This window comes from Megalopta genalis, chromosome 5, assembly GCF_051020955.1.
Source record: "Megalopta genalis isolate 19385.01 chromosome 5, iyMegGena1_principal, whole genome shotgun sequence".
In the NCBI taxonomy this organism is placed as follows: Eukaryota; Metazoa; Arthropoda; class Insecta; order Hymenoptera; family Halictidae; genus Megalopta; species Megalopta genalis.
The window spans coordinates 814,562-827,827 of record NC_135017.1 but is presented as its reverse complement, the minus strand read 5'-3'; the positions used below and the strand labels follow the sequence as shown (position 1 = coordinate 827,827).

General features: G+C 32.9%; 1 protein-coding gene across 5 annotated transcripts in view; it reads left to right on the top strand.

Moving 5' to 3' along the window:
• Window positions 1-13,266, top strand: part of Gcn2 (eukaryotic translation initiation factor 2 alpha kinase Gcn2) — a 49,347-nt gene that overhangs the window by 6,267 nt on the left and 29,814 nt on the right. The window lies entirely within an intron of this gene.

Here is a 13,266-nt window from a genome sequence, read left to right as displayed (position 1 = left end):
ATGCAAAGTGTAATGCATGCGACAAGATGTTTGTGGCACATAAAGGTGTGCTTGATGTGTTAAATATGCAACGCTTTGGAGGAGTAGCCATATTACCTACTATGGAGATTCAAGTGAAGAAGGTGGAAATTAGATATGTATTAGACATTGTAGAGCATGACAGGAGTTTTTACTCGTTCCAACATTTTGTTGAAATGTTAAAAGCTGCACTACCGAGTTGTGAAATCATTAAACATATGCAATTTAACACTAAACGTACCAAGCGGGGTCAAATGACCCCTTCCAAAATTTGCTTTTAAATTGTACATTCATTGTTATTCTTTTCGTTCATTTGACTTTTTGTAAATTCTTATGTCATCGGATTGTTCAATTTCTCGCTTTTCGTTTTTTTCGTAGCTAATTTTTTCTAACGAAAAATTTTTTACCTACCTTACGTACCATGAGGGGTCATTTGACCCCATACGAAGTTTAGTATTTTTCAGCAATTTTCTAACTGAAACCTTAGTTTTAAATTCAGATACCCTTCTCAAATGACTTTCATTTATCGGATCCTGACATGCGTGTCGTAAGTAAGTAAACAGTAAACAGAACATACTCTTATCAGGGATTCACAAAACTCCCTCCAATGAGTTTTCTGTAGCCAAACGAAATAGAAGTGCAGTCGTATATTGAGAGTCGCAGAGTAAACATCACTTTTAGTTATATCTTGACAATTTCTGTTACATTCAATTGGACTTACGTTTCACTGCAACCCCCAATATGTCCGCACGGTCAGTGAGAGAGTTGGAAAGAATTCGACAAATAAGTGAAGTGAATTCGGGTGAAGAAGTTTCAATACCAGAAGATGATCAAACTGAAAGTCGAAGTGATTCTGCAGACAATGAGGAAACACAGGATGATGATGTGACTGCCGATGAAACTGGATATTTTATGAATCTCCATAGAGGACAGAGGCGCCGAAGATTTTTATCGGATTCTGAAAGTGATAGTGAACAGAATTTTGAAGACACTGTCACTGCTATTGATGGAACTGTTTGGCAGCGAATCCGAGAAGGACCGGCAATCGGAAGACCATCGCTTACTTTCAGAGAAGTATCAGGACCAACGGCATATGCCAAAAGAAATATTATGTCTGGTAAAGTCTCATCTGCATTTTCGGTGATAATAGATCACACAATTATTGAAAACATAAAGAAATATACAGAAGCAGAAGCTTTACGAGTTTTGGAGACTGCATGGGATCTGCCTATACAAAAATTATATGCATTCATTGGAGTATTATATGCACGTGGAGTCCGAATCAATAAATCGCGTGTCGTCTCCTCACGACTTCCGGCGCTTTAATTTTGTGCCGTGCGTAACAATAACAATAAAAATGTGTGTTTAATTTTATACAAAATGATGTTGCAAACTGTTTCCTTTAATAAATAAAGAATTTTTTACGAAAAATCAACGTTTATGCCATAAGGGGTCAAATGACCCCCTATGGTAAGATTAGGTATAAAACAATGCCGGTACGTTTAGTGTTAAGAGGCAAGTAATTTCTGCAATAGTAAGGAATGTAATTAACAAATATATTGTTTTGGAAACCATAAGTATATTCAGGAGTAAATTTTTCTTGTTATTAATGGATGAGAGTATAGATGTTGCAAACATGAAGCATGTATGTATTTTGGCAAGATACGTACACGAAGGTGATATCAAGATGTTTTTATTAGACTTAGTTAGAGTAAAGGCTGCAAATGCAGAGAGCTTATTCCTATGTTTGATGTATACACTGAAAAAATATAATCTGCCCATTAATAATTTAATAGGCTTTTGTGCTAACAATACAAATGTTATGATGGACAAACATAATTCTGTGGCATCTCGCTTATTAGAAGTTAATGTAGAAATTAGCATATTTCCGTGTATACGTCATTCTTTTCATTTAATTGCAAGACATGCATACGAAGTATTATTTAAAGAATTTGATAATTTTTTACATGCAGTATACACATATTTTGCACACAGCTCAAAGAAGCAGATAGCTTTAGAAACCAAACAAAAAGAAATGAAAATACAGCAACAAAAAATTTTGAAACCATCTCCAACAAGATGGCTAAGTTTACATGGTTGTATTGAACGAATTTTAATGCAGTGGGCTGCTCTATGTGCTGTATTTAAGGATGCAACAGAAAGTCATGAATCTGCAATAGCAGCTCGGCTAAACAAAAATTTCAATTGCCCATATATGAAAGCATATCTAGAATTTCTCATACTTCCTCTGGGATTAATTACAAATTTTATTGCAACGTTTCAAAAAAACGATTTTGCCATTCACAATATGCTGTCTGTATGTTTGACATTAGTAAGACATTTGGCTGGATTTTTTATTAAACGTGATTATGTTAGAATGGAAAACATATATGAATTAAATATTGATGATCAAGATAATTTGCTTACAATAGAAGAAACTTATATTGGTGAAGATGCCATATGTACAATGAATGAAATAAGAAATAGGAATACAATGGAAGATGCCAATAAAATTAAAGAATTTTATGAAACGGCACAAAGATTTTATAAAATTACGTTTAAAGAACTAGTCAGATGTATTCCATTTAATGAAACTTTCTTACATTCACTCAATTTTTTGAAACCAGAAATTGCGTTAACAATTCAGCACAAGCCAGATTCAATTTGTGAAGTTATAAATTTCCAAGCAAGTTTAATAGGAATGAAGTTTTAACCGAATGGTGTTTATTACCCACCCATTTTAGTAATGATGAGATACAGTTACTAACGCTTATGAACGAAAAAGAGTTTTGGTCCAAAATTAAAGATATCAAAGATCCCAGCGGCATGAAATGTATGTTTGGCAATATTGCTCGATTGGCAGAAATATGTCTCGCATTGACATACTTAAATGCAGATGTTGAAAGAACTTTTTCTATGCTTACAAACATGAAAACTAAACATAGGAATAAGCTCCAGTCGGAAACCGTTGCATCTTTAATAAGGATTAAGTTAGATATGAAAAACAAGAACAAGACTTGTGAAACATATGAAATCTCCGATGAGATGTTAAAATTATTCAACAATGATATGTATAACAAAGTTGTCATACCTGAAGATTTTTCTTCAGTCGTGTCGCCAGAGTCAGATGAAAGTGACTCCTTAATTGATGACGAATAATTTTCGGCAGAAGTTCATTACATATGCATATGTGTAAATATTTTTATAATTTGTGTATATTTCTATATATTTGTATAATTTGTATATACTTCCATATACATATAGTCAACCCTTCTAACACGGTTAATTCGTTCTGGTTAATCGAAACCGTGTTAAAAGAAATCTAAAAGCGTGAGGGTTCCGTTCGTTCCGTTCGTTTTGGTGCCGTGTGTCGTAGTGGTGAGTGCCGTGAGTGGTTCTCTCTTTTTTTCAAGCTGAACATCTTGCTTATGTTAATAAAAATTGTGATGCGCGATGAGAACATTTCTTCTACCAATATGAGCTGTGCCAGAAAAAAATCATATTATTAGAATACCGTATTGTAAAAGAATGTTATAGGAGAGTTGATTGTATTTGTATAATTTGTATATATTTGTACATATTTTACATAGAAGTGTCCAAAAAATTAAAACATTATTTTTTGTAAATCAATATTCCATGTATTTTACTTTGTATTGACCTTCACATTTCACTTTTACAATTCTAATATGTTAAGATAAACTGTGCAAGGATAGGATCATACAAGTCAAAATTGCCCTTAGAGGTTTTTCAATGACTATTATATCCTTAGAGCACATATGTATATACAGGGTGAGTTACAAATTAGTCCCCACGATTTTTCAGCCCCTTCTGATGGTCTGAAAAAAAATGTTTTCTAACAAAGCTAATTAGTATTTAACCGACAAGAAATTGCAATTGTTTAAATTTAAAAACAAATTGATTTTCGATAACAAAACATGATAACCGTTATATCTTTAATAGGTAATTTTAACTTCATAGCATTGTAGGCGATGTTGAGACGAATTCAACGTCCTGTTTTCATTTAAAAATATAACGGCAACCTTGTTCTTTTAAATCGAAATTCAAGTTGTTTTTAAATTTAAACAATTGCAGTTTCTCGTCGGTTAAATACTAATTAATAGGAAACATTTTTTTGCTAGATCATCGAAAGGGGCTGAAAAATCGTGTGGATTAATTTGTGACTCATCTTGTATACCTGGAGGCAGCATCTGCTACTGCTGAACATGTAGACAATTTTTAGAAAGTTGAGATTCTAATTGTTTTATTATATTAATATGGGAAAGATTTTTTAAATAAGGTATACAGAATAGTAAAACGTTATTTGTTATATTTTACTGATAAAAATATTTATTACTGATTGAAATTCTTATACTCTAATAAAATAGTGAGTACATTATCCGGGAAAATAATTAGATGAAATAATAAACACGTTATTTCTGAAGTATATAATTTTTTATTGATTATAATTTATTAGAAGTCGTGTAAATCTTCTCCTTACGTTTCTTACTAATGGATCCAGGCTTGGACTTTAAATGAGAGGGAACAAACACCAGCTAATCCGGGTAATTAGATTGCGCGCTTTTCCGCCTATTTTCTCCTTTCAGTGACTTCTTAAAATGTTGAAAAAAATGTGGCCAGTTTTGTACATCAGTTAGTAAGGCGTCCGACTTCGGACCGTGCTATAGTGGGTTTGAATCCTGAAGGAGATGAAAGTTTTTTTTTCATAAATCATTCTTTAATTTTTTAATTTCTTATTATATGATTTATTCAAATGATTTTAAAATACATATTTTCATGTTGTAGAAATATTTAAATCAAAATACGTACAATCGATCTTGATCGGCTAGGCTCTTTGTTGAACATAATTTTGAATGTACAAATATTTCAATCTATAAAACTATATTATGTTATAGCAAACTGGAGAAATGTAAATAAATATATAATTTTAATATTAGGGTCAATTAATGTTTGTGGGTTTAAAAAAGCTTTAAGTTGTCCCTTTTAAAGTTAAAGCTTTAAGTTGCCCCTTTCCTTTACAAGAAAACCTTTTCTTTATTTGTTTTGCTCTTTCTAAGTGAAAGTAAAACATTTCTGATAAAATTGCTGCAGACAATTCTGGAATAAGATATTATTTTTGGATTTTATAATTCTCTCTTGTAATATTGCCTCTCAGATATGTCTCCTCTAACGGTAAATGAAATGATTCGTTTTCAACATCAGTATTAATCATTTTAATTTCTAATATAGAATCCTGATCGGCTATTTTGTTTATTCGGTTAATTTCTTCTGAAATTAATTCGAAACACTCTGATTGTATTTCCTTATTTAAGTTAGTGAAATAATGTAATACAAAATTAAAAACTTTGAAAATAAAGTTTTAGTGCAGGTAATTGTTCTGAAAGTCTTTGTTTGTGCAGGATACAACAAATTATGTGGATCTACATTTGTAAAACTCTGGAACATTTTATAGTCTCCAATTCTTTTCAGACTATTTTGAATATATGTAGTTATAAATATCAAGAGCAAAATCCTCAACATCTCTACGCAACTTTCTGCATGCATATGATGCACGCAAGTTAAAAGAATGATAGATGCATTTTAATTTAAACAAATAAGGAATATCTTGAGAAACTAGTGAGCACAATAAGTATTTTTCTCCAAACATTACATTTGTTCCATCCGAAGCAAAAGTTATGATATTCTCTGTACAAGCAATATTTTTTAGTTTAAAATATTCTATCATTGCCTTATATAAAAATATTGCACATCCATCAATGATTGGAAACAGACATAGAAAATTGTCCTTCACGTAGAAATCAACGGATGTTCTGACAATGCAAGCTACATATTTTGTTTTTAATTTATCCGTACTTTCATTTATTATCAATGAAAATGTATCGTTTTGTAATAAGTTAATTAACCCGTTTTCTTGTGCACGTCCTATAACATTAGTTATTAGTTAATTTTAACGCATTTGTAATTTCCGAATTTTAACAATCTTGTATTCAATACAACAGGCGTGCTATGCAACTAGGAAGATCACGTTTCATAATGAAACTGGACATTTTTAGTTCTGCAGAGAGATATTGCATTCTTTTTCAAATCTTTTCCTTTCTCTTTGACTGACTTTTCCTTTCTCTTCGTAATGACTGATATGCAAGAAATAAAAAATAATATATTATAATTAGAAAACAATAATTTGTATCACAAAATTATTTGTGATAGAAAGAAAAGTACATACACATACATATGTTTACACACATTATGATACTGTGCTCACTTTATTTAACAAAATGATATTATAACTAAAAGTAAAGAAAGGAAGAAAAAAAAAGAAAAAAGTGAACATAATGGATTCTGTACATATTTACACTGAAAGGTGGTAGAATAGATTCTTCAGAAACTGACCTGTGGTATTCATAATATTATGTTTATTATTCTCTACATGCTTATTTAAATCTTTTTTACTGCCACCAGAACATTTCAAGTCGCAGTTACATGCAGTGCAGTGAAAGAAATTTGTACTCCCTTTGATACTTTTTCTCATACAACCTTCATATTTGCATTCATTTTCTCACGTGGTTGAATATACTGACCAACAAGAATTTTGATCTGTATTATGTAATCCTCACAGTACCGGCGCGGCGGACAGTGATGCGAGCAATGGAAATAAAATAAAAAAATCAATATTTTTTTATAATATAATTGTAATCTAAAGTCTTTATTTATACGTAAACAATTTAAAAAAAGGAAACAAAAAAGTAACTCTCAACACCCAGCAAACATGTTAGTATGGACAACGATCCACTTGCCTTTGCTTCCTCATATCGCGTTTCTAACATTGAGTTATTCAAAGTACACAGCAATAAATATGAATATGAATGGATTATTCAATTGAAAGTATTAAATATTTGTTATTTTGATTTTGAAATAGTTTAATTACTTATCGTAGATTCGGTTTTATTGTCTCGAAGTTACACACCCATTGAGGAATTATTATATATGTTAAAACGTGTCTTGGGATTCCAACGAAAAACTATGCAGTGGCCTGCATTTGTAATTGTAAACGTGGTTTTTAGAAGCGCGCCCGAGAATGAATCGGGACATTCTTGAGGAATTAGTTCGTTCGTCACCCAATGACAAAAAGATGGATGTGTTTTGTTTAATTTACAACACATTTCATTTAAACGATTGCACAGAAGAAGTTTACAAAGTTTAGAAAAGTTTTGCAGCCTTCTATATGCGGATAATAACAATATCTTATGAACAATATGCTATTGATGTATGATTTTTGCAAGTATTTTCATACATCATTTTTTTTATTATTTATTAACCTGTTACATTGAAGAATATTTGTTATTTGTTTATGTATTATGTTCAAATATATGTCAGTTATGTATGTAGTATCATGTTAGTATATGTGTTATCTGTTTATTATGTCAATATATGTATTACATATTTGTATATAATGTATTTATATTACATAACGGATTTTTATGTATCGTGTCTACATTGTGTACTTAACCTACAGAAACGCTAGTAATTCTTAATAAAAAATGTTTCGAATAAAAATTAGTCAGTACACAGTTTCTAAAAAATTACAATACGAAATGTTGATAAAAGATTTTTTTAGTCAACAAAAAAGCAAAATCATTGCAGTTTTTTAAACGTAAGAGTATATTATGTACAAAAATTATTAACGTCAGGTCGAAAATTAGTTAGTATAGAAGTTATGATTATTGTCTTGAACGCTCATAAAATCATATCATTATTATTACTATTATTATTATTACTATAACATTAAAGTGTTTTGTTGCGTATCATCCTTGGAATTGCCTAGTATCGTGGTAATAACAAATGATGTTGAAAAAATTTATTTGTAAATAATTTATATTCAAATTGCCATACATATGTACAACTTACTTATCTGATTCTCCTTGCTTAAGAAATATGATTTTAATGCCTCCACGAGGTATTTTATGTAAGGTGGTACAGCTGCAGTTTGAAATGTTATTCTTTCGATGAGAACATATAATTCGTTGTTTACAATTTCGTTTCTGTTAAAAATCATTTCTTGCGGTTTTTCTTGATGTTCTTCTTCCTCCTCACAATCTAATAAAAATTGTGTAATATGTGCCGGGATGCATTGTTCTCCTGTGATAGCACTTATCATGTCTGGCTAATTATATTCCAGATCTGTTAAGTTTGCCCGAATGGAGGAACCAACAGAATTAATAAGTTTATTCTCTGCATTTTTAATATTACTTTCTGTAATTTCCAACCAGGAATTCGATAAAATTTCGATACAGTTTTTCAATGTATAATTGGCATAAAATTCATTGGACAAGAAGTGTCGAGTCGACTCTTGTCTACGCAGGAAAATGTGACTTCGGTTCCAGCCCTTGTCCTTCGTTGCCACATCTGCAACCTATCCATCCAGTTTCGAGACCTCGTATCTAAACTGTGTCTTTCTTCCTCGACATCCGACCATCTTTACTCTAAAACCTCTTGAATTTTCAGAGTTGATGGAAAAAGTACAGTAAAACAGTACCTTCACATTCCCCGTCAAACGCGTTGGCTCATTCGACCGAATCTCCATCATGGCATGGAATTGTAATTGAATCGTCGCAAGCTCTCCGGAATGGCGGCCGAATCGAAGCTCGAATAGAGTATATTCCACTGATATTTTCTTTTGAACGACATACAGTGGGTCACAAAATTATTCGCTCAGTCAATAATGCGGTAAACATTAATGAAATAATCAGACAACGAAGGACTTTTTCAAATTTGTTTTAATGGATATACATTATTTACAGCTTAATGTAACAGAATCGTAAAGAAAAATGAAAAGTTTTGATCTATGCAAAAACAACGAAACATCACAAATCTTTACAGTTTTCATAGTAATTACTGTTTTAAATATTATCTTAATGAAATTAATATTTAGCGGGATATTCCTTCCGTTTTATAACTTGTGCAAGCCTTCTTGGCATTGATCTCACTATTTTTTGTAAATTGCAAAAAATGCGTAATCAACTAGTGATACAAAGAACATAAGCAAGACTGCCGACAAAAGAAAAGAAAATCTCCCTCTAAACAGTTACAATCTAGAATATATATATAACACGTTTCAGTACGCCGATGGACGGCACATTTGTAAAATATTCAAATGCAATTCGATGACAACATTTATTTAATCAAAGTGAAAAAAAGTTAGTAGATCCAACAATTTTTTTCGTAGTTTAATTTTATACTGCAACCGATTTCAAGAACAACCGAACCCGGTTATATGCTACTATAATTTACCTATCTAATAACCTGCTCTTGTAACGTTCCTGTAGTAACCGGGTTACGGATTAGGTCATGTTACCCGCTTTTAACGAGTTAACTCTGGACAATTGGGGGGCTGTTTACCCGCAGGTTACTGTGGGAGTTTCTACAACCTACCTTGGTTAGGAACATAAGCTTCGGTTAGGATCCCTGGTCTATACAGGGTACTCGAAAATTATTTTAATTCCGTGAAATAGGCGATTCCTGAGGTCATTTGAAGTAACTATTTTCTTAACGCAAATGCTATTCGCAGCTTTGTTTACGAGTTATTAACGAAAATACTGACCAATGTGCGGCGATATTAGCTGGCGCGAGGCGGCCGGGTAGCAAGCGGAACTGGAGTTCGATTGTAGGGCGCAGTCACTAGGAGGACGGCTACGCTTATGCTTTGTAATGCTCCTGAAACATGAACAAGTCAGCATGCCTGAAACTTTCCGTATTTTTTTTACTACGTTTAAGAGATAATTTTAAGAAAAACGCTGTTGATCCTTATTTTAGAATATCTGAAAAATATTTAGTAATCTTTTGGACCCGAAGTAATAAGTAGTTTAATCATTACAGTCGTTTTAATTTGTCGATGTTTGTCACGCCCCATGTCTACCATATACCGCAAAGCTATTTTAATTCTGAACTACAGAACTATAATGTTCACCCGGTAGATGCGTCACGCTGCTGTGCAGGACTCCCAGTGCATGCGTCACCTATCCCACTCCTTGCGTAGTGACTTTTCGTGACTGCACTGCTCACTCGAAGCTGCGCAAACACTCTGCAAATATCCGTCCCATTTATTCAGTATTTTACGACAATTCACTCTTGATCATTCTGCCTTTCATACTCGGAAAACCCGTACAATATCGTAATACGATTTTCTTAATTATTCTTGTACGACGCGTGCAACGACAACGCGTTTACTCCGAAGATGCCACAAGTGTTGACTTGTTCATGATTCAGGCGCGTCATAAGTTCCGCTAGCTGCTTTGCCCGAACGCTTCGCCTCTCATTGGTTAGTGTTTTTCGTGTCTAACTCGTAAACAAAGCCGCGGATTGCATTTTCGCTAAGGAAAAAGTTACTTCAAATGACCTCAATAACCCCTCATTTCCCGCTTGTACAATAATTTTGGGACACCCTGTATGATGTTTGCTCATCTGCTTACGATTTTGAAATTAGTTGTTTTTTTAACAAAATATAAAGCACGCGAACGAAAATATTTGAACACTCTCGTTATTTATAAATATGTGAAAAAAAATTTCTCAAACAAAAGTTGTACCATTCGACGAAGTAAATATATTAACAAAAGACAACATTTTTCTTTTTAACGCTATATTTATGGAACACAAAAAACAGCTGTTTTATATTAGTTTATAAAAGTAACAATAAGACACTTATTCTGACTTTTAACGAGTGTTATTGTAACATTTGCCGTAAGTAACATATACATTGAATAAATAGCTCATAAATGTATCTTTACGATATGAATAATCGTAAATGAAAAAATTAGTGACCCGTCATTTTGACGAGTTCCGTAAATCTAGTGTTAAAGTCAATTTTGAAGATTGTTTTTTTTTTACTTTGACCTCGTATTTCACTCGGTATAGTTATAGACAATGTCAGCGATGTATAAACAAGTGTATTTACGATGTACTATAACTGAGAGAGATAAATTTCAAATGTAATAAAATTACAAGCTTGATATTTGGCATGGATTCTCTTGTTGTTCGATCGATACAAATTCTGCATAGATTACTTTCTCAGCAAAATTATGTAGTTAAATATAACGTTATTAAAAAAATTAAAATAAGTAAATAATAATAAATAAATAAATTCAATTAAAAAATTGAAGATTAAAAGATTTGATCTAATTACACGTTTAGGAATATTAAAATGCTAGTTTGTTCTATATCTTGACATTTAAAAGTACCTATGTTTTAGTTATTTAATTACGTAATAAGCGTATTTTAATTAGCATGTAAGTAGTTGTTACAATTTTCAAACTTTAAGTGGGATTTAAAAAAAATTATAGAATATGTTAAACGACAGATTTGTTTTATATGAAAGCCTACAATATTGCAGAAAAGATGCTACAAATTTTAGTTGCGACTATCTGCGACGTTTAATTTTATATGGATTTTAACAAACTGCCCCGCGACGTAAATAATCTACTGGATTTTTTTTTTTTAGTAAATTTCGATTATAGAAACTATTTAATTTTGGCTAAAAATTACCGCGTTCGAGACCATTGTGTAATCGTAAGGGTTGTCCGAAAGAAATTCAAAGTTTTTCTTTCATCGAGCCTAACTGAGGTCTACCTTAGTACACATCGTGTGCGGCTGAACTTGACTTCAGGTCTCAGATAATAAAATTGATGATACCCAGAATCTCGGTAGTCGTTTCTTCCAGCCTATGCGACGTAGACGTAGTCAGTATTCTCCCGAGGGTCAACATTTAGTATAATTTTTGTTTTTATTCGTTGTTAAGCATTGTTATTGTCATCATTATTGTTTCAATTATTCCAGCCTAGTATACGTTAAGTGTAGCTTATTAACATTCGCATAGTACCGCCACGAAAACGATCCCATACTATGAACATTATTTTTGCGACTTTCGAACTGTGGACATTATTTTTGTAACTTTTTGAGCTATGGACATTATATCGGTAGCTTTTGAACAGTGCACATTATTTTTGTGTCTTTTGACCTGTGAACATTATTTTTGTGACTTTTGATGTGTGGACATTATTTCTGCGGCTTTTCAACTGCGAACATTAAATTAGGATTATTTAAGTGGTACTTTGTGTTACAGATTCATTAATGTCAATTTCGTGTACACGATGGTGTTAATTTTCAATAATCTTCAAATAATAGTGATAATTTAATCGACATGGCGACCAAACTCGTTACATTGACTATACAACAGCGACTGGACGTGCTAAAGGATTTGGAGACGCTACCAATGTCAACAGTTGCTGCAAAATATCACGTGTGCTACACGACAATTCGACGAATAAAAGACAACGCTTCGGAAATTCGAAAGTTCGAGGACAAAGATGGTCTGCAGAAAAACCGCCGGCGTCTAAGGTGCCCGTTATATTCAGAAATAGACCAACGTTTGTACAGTTGGTTTGTAGAAAAGAAAACGCTTGGGGACCGTGTATCCGATGCCCTGCTTCTGAAAAAGGCATCCGAATTGAAAGAGACCGTGCCATCCTGCTCCGACTTCAAAGTAAGTTACGGGTGGCTCTCAAAATTTAAAAACAGAAATGGTATTCGGTTGGTAAGAGTTCGTCACAAGAAAGCCGGTACCGATGAAACTGCAGCCAAAACTTTCATCGATTATTTTCGTACTTTCATCGAGGAAAATGAGATGAACTTGGAGACAGTTTATAACATGGACGAGACTGGCTTGCTATGGAAAGCGTTACCGACAAAAACCTCAAACGGCAGGAATGAAAAAGTGACTGTACACAAACAAAGGAAAGATAGGATTACGGTAAGCTTGTGCGCCAATGCGGCCGGTACACACAAATTAACGCCTTTAATTATCAACAAACACAAAAATCCAAGGGCACTGAAGAACGCTATGGAAAATTTGCCGGTGATTTTCAGGTCACAAAAGAACCCTTGGATGGATCAAGATTTGTTCGTAGATTGGTATGTGAATCATTTTAAACCCAGCGTACGACAGTTTCAATTGGAGAAAGGCATTTCCGGGAAAACAATTTTATTGCTGGAACATCGTTCGGGGCATAAAATGCCGCCAAATTATCTGGAAAATGATAATTTTGAAATTCGATATTTCCCGCCGAACACAGCGTCCATAGTTCAGCCCATGGATCAAGGAATTTTCGAAAAAACCAAAAGATGTTTCAGGCATCGATTGATGCGGCTTATATTGCACCATCGAGATAGCGTTCAGTCGTT